Source organism: Montipora capricornis, chromosome 7, assembly GCF_036669925.1.
Source record: "Montipora capricornis isolate CH-2021 chromosome 7, ASM3666992v2, whole genome shotgun sequence".
Taxonomy (NCBI): Eukaryota; Metazoa; Cnidaria; class Anthozoa; order Scleractinia; family Acroporidae; genus Montipora; species Montipora capricornis.
The window spans coordinates 6818880-6823879 of record NC_090889.1 but is presented as its reverse complement, the minus strand read 5'-3'; positions in this window follow the sequence as shown (position 1 = coordinate 6823879).

Below are 5000 nucleotides of genomic sequence, written 5' to 3'. Positions count from 1 at the left end.
CACCCTTCCTCAGGACATAAAAACTGGAGAGGATCATTCTCCTCCATGCTTCCTTGGTCAAGCCTAGGCAGCTGAGATGGGCCAGGCTGATCCGCAGAAGATCTTGTGGTTGCTGCTCTTGCAAGGTACACACCAGCTGGTAAACTTGGCTGACTAAAGGTTTGTTTTATTTGCATCTTTGTTGGGCCCTGGGGAGTGCCGAACCATGCCAGCTTCGTTCCATCAAAGTACTTGCCAGGCCCTACATTATAAGCATGCCACGCTCTCATTCCTTTCGCTTCATAAGAAAAATTATGTAATGACTGTACCCCTTGCATGGTGTGTTTTGTCATTGTTTGCACAGATAATTTAACCTCACACACTGCCGCATAACAGCCCTTCACTCCGCCATATGATTCGATTGCTTTTTTCAAGTCTTCGGCGCTTTTGAGATCATTGCCCTCGTTGATATACCGTCGCATGTGGCTTTTGACCGCTGCAATGCGACGGTCGCAGATATCTTTGCCTGCCTGAGGTTCGCTGTAATCGTAACGAGAGACCTTTACTCCAACGCGTTCACCTAGGCTTGGAAGAGACAGAAGTAGGTACGCGCAATGGTAGCAGCCAGCGTTATCTGACCTTAAAAACACTTCGGTTATATCGGGATTCAGGGTTTTGAGGAAGGACAAAGTGTGTTCAATGATGGATGCCACAGCAAACCAGTTTTGGATGCACTCATCGAAGAGGTGAAGATAGGTTCTTGTAATAGTGGAACTTTCGCACCCGTATTGACGCCCTTCCCCTTAAAAGTACCTCAATTTCCTCATTTGCAGCCTTGGTGATTGCAACGCAGACATGCCAAGGCTTCCCTTTCTTGCCAAACCAGTCTCTCTTGGTCTCTCTAAAACATGTGCACAAAAACTTCATTGCCCAGTCCATGATCAAGAGAACTTGGTTAGATGCAAGCTTGTCAATAACAGCATTTTTGGCGGCGTCTTGGTGAACAGCACGCAAGATGTGCGATTTCCAAGCTTCGAGACTGGGTATCGCATTTTCCATATCATGTTGTAGTTCCTCCTGCTTTTCAGGATCACTGTATTGAAAAGTTGAAAGATCAAAAACGATTACTGCAGAATCAAATGCAATTTGAATGAAGAATGTCTTAAATGTGGACTCGGCTTGGTTCCCTCTCTCTTCCTTTAGTGAATAAATATCTATAAATCTCACAGGCGAACAATTCTGCTCTTGACTGTGCTCATCATCCACTTTGTGGCAAGGGTAGGAGAAGCAAATGACTTGCTTAAATACCTTACCTAAAATGCAGTTCAGATAATGCCAACTGAAGATCCACAATTGCGTTTTTCAAATCATCACAACGGTCACAGCTCATGTTGTGCTGATGTGAACATGTCCCGCGGTACTCAGTGGTATCTGCACTGCTCAATGCATACACGCTGCAGTGGTCGGTGCATGGTGTTTCTCTTGAGATGTGTATTTTGAAATCAGAGGAAAGGTAGGGCTTCCCTGCCTTGAGGCGAGTAAGGATTTCTTCATTTGTTCTGTATCTTTGAGACCTGAATGAAACAAAATTAAACATTGATGCAGAAGGAACCAAGGGGGCAAACCAATCGCATGTTATTTTTCTTGGTATATTTACCAAATTGGCGAAGTGTTCTCGTTATCTCTTCAAGCGTCGACACTGCATTTACTCCATGAGTGCTGAGTGCTGTCAAGCCCAGCTAGAGACTTTTTTTGAGATGCGGCACAAACCTACGAATTAAAAATTATTGATAATAACTAACACAATAAAACTGGAAAAGCACACAAAAAAAGGAAAAAGATGGAGCAGGTATCCATGCATTCAAGCACCTGCTGTCTGTTGTACAGTAGACGTGATTTTATTATTCTTCGTCCGTTTTCTTTGTTTAAAAAATCGTGAATGCACGTTGTCAATTGCGAAGTGCCCAAAACACTGTTGGTACGTTGTTGGTAAAGTTGATCTTTTTTACAATCATTTGCACGGCATAGTAACGCAGTTCTTTCTGAGTAAGCAGCCTTTACGGTTGCTACTATGTACAATATTGATTGGAAATGATTGATCGATTGATTACAATTTAACAGCACAACGACAAAATAAGGAAGAAAAGGCTTTTAGGATAATCTGTAAAAGAGTATAAACTCCATACTAAGACAAATCACTGCACTAAACTAAGGTTTTAGCAAGTAACGACAAAAAGATCAAGCAAATAAATCGTACTTACTATGAATGAGCATCCCAGAGAAGCTGGGATGCGATTTAAGTAAACGAGATGATTTTACTAACTATCGTTCGTTTTCTTTGCCTGAAAAAAACCTCAGTTATTTTCGTTGACAATTCCGAATATAACAAGAATGGACATGGTTTATACACTACGCTTTCTGAAACGGTGGAAATTTTCCAAAAATCAAACGCATCTGATGCTGGTTGACCAAAAACTATCGAAGCCGTGACCAGTCTTAGGGACCCATATCTTTGAAAGCGCGAATTCTGACACTATTTTATCCCCTCATAGAATTTTGATGTCAACTAAAAGACATGACATGAAATGTGTTTGAAATCTTACCTTAATGATACTGAACAGTGTAGAGCGGCGCAGAGGCTCAAAGCTAGATTCAGTGCAGTAAGACAAATACAGCTGGACGAGACGTGATGAAATAACCGTTCTGACCACATTTGGGATCTCAACGTTTTCACCGCTTGATAATTTTAAGGTTTTCATTCCATATGCCACATCTTGAAGAAATGTGGGACTCCATATGAAATCTAAGAAGTGATCCACTTTCACAGGGTCTAGTCTTGTCCTTGTGATGGTGGGTGGCTCAATTGGCTGTCCAGGTTTTGTCTGGAAGCCATGCTTTCTCGCCTCATCGATTCTAAATTTTGTTAACCCTGGTACGAGCTGCTTAGAATAGTCGCTAGCAAAGATGGAAAGAATCTGTTGGCAGGTGGACCAAGAGTTTGCATCGTTGTACAGTACAACTAGTCTAGCTACTATAGCATCTTCTTTGAAAGCAGCATCTGCACCTGCTGTAACAGGCAGGACGAGTTTCCTGGGGCTATGGCACTTAAAACAATTCCAACTGCCTGTTCGTCTTTTCTCCTGTAATATCGTTGGGTAGAAGATGAAATACTCATAACATCCGACTTGCATTGTGATCTGACAGGGCTGACACGCCCATCACTTGTTTTGATTAGGTAGCTATTGAGATGCTGTAGGTGATGTTCAACGCGAGGTGTTAGCTCCCATTCGTGTGACGTCTCACCCTGGGCTAAAGATCCCTGCGATGATGATGAGAAGATGTCGGAATTTTGATCGCTTGGCTGGAACAAAAAGGTAATGCAAGTAACTTGTCGAAGGAAAATACAAAATCGTTTGTATTACTTCATCACATCAATAAGTTGCGCTGTGCCCCATATTGAACTAAATTAATTTTGACTCATCTGGGATTTACTCGTATATCGATTTATATCCTGGAATGAGACATGACACACCGTACTTCGAGGCCTTTCAAGCACGTCACCTCGCCTAGAAAAATGAATAAAGGACCACACACTTTCGGTGATCTTGGTGCGAGTTTCATATGAGAAGTCTGACAATATATTTTCATCGTCGGAGAAGTAGTAGTGGCATTAGTGAAGCCAAAGAAGCCTGACTATAACCCCACAGTAAACATGCTTACCTCGCTTGAGGCTTCGTCTTGAAACTGCAAGTGTTCTGGTTGAAAAGGCGGTGGTTCTTCAGGTACCTCAAGTTCGGGTTCCACTGTGAACTCTAATTCAGGAATTTGTTTCACGAGTACCTCTGTGACAGTAGTTTCCTCAGTGTGATCAGCCTCCACGACAGAAGCAGTGGGCTCAGATATTGGCAGCTGAATATCTTTCATTGTGTCACTGTGGTCACCGCGCCATTGTCTACAAATACCTGTTTGTTGTAGTAGTTTACGGTGTTATTTGTTTGTTGGTTTGTGTGAGTTCTTTCTTTCACTGTTGACATAAAAGACAAGTTGACGAGCCAGGTTCGTGTGCTAAGGTTTGTGTGATACAAAAATCTGTCTACTTTATACCCTAGATACCCTGTCCAGCCCAATCGCAATATCCGTACAACCATCAGACCCTGGGTACGTATTTGGAGCTGACCACACGTTTAAAAGATTGGGAATGGATAACTTCACCGAATTTTGCAGCCATAGAAGCCAGATATCATGTTTTTTTTTTTTCGTGTTGTCTATGGACTGAAAAGCCCTCACGATTTTCAGCTCATCCACAAGTTAAGTTTCCACGAAAACCGAGGGATGTAGCAGTGCGCACCGCCCCCCCCCCCTTCCCTGAGATGACCTGCGGCTTTCTAATGCAACTGGTATTCTGCCCAAAAAAAACGTCAACAGCCAGCTATGTCATTCCTTAGAGGTACACCCCCTCCTAAGAAAAATTCTGGATCCACCCCTGTGTAGTGATGCATGTTTCACGTATACCAGTAGCCTGAATAGCCAGCCTCCGTGTCTTTTTTTGTTTATTTGTTTTTGTTGGCGGGTGAACATCCCGAAACCCACAAAAGGGTTTGTACTCTCGTAATATAGCGTCCTCTCCCCTCTCACAGGACTTGCCAAACTTTGACGAGTTATAAAGATACAGCAATTATCGTACATCTAACAGTTTGCCTTTGCATTTCAGATTCGTCTTTCACTTTGTTAGCCCTATTATCGTCGTGCATATGTCATGAGGATGAATAAGAGGAAAGTATAATGATCCATGAGCTATCTCACAGGAGCCTTTGATTTTGTTTCAGACTCAACTGCGGACGTGCGCATATCAAATTAGCTTTTACCTGCACCAATTGGAACAACTGTATTCCACTTCGACATTTTGAGATTCACTCCTCTGTCCGGTTTGCTTTTCTGATGACCATGCAGTGGATGCTGACATTTCCTTTTAGGTCTGAATTTAACGCCCAGCTCAGCCCGATGTTTGGGGCAAATTGTTA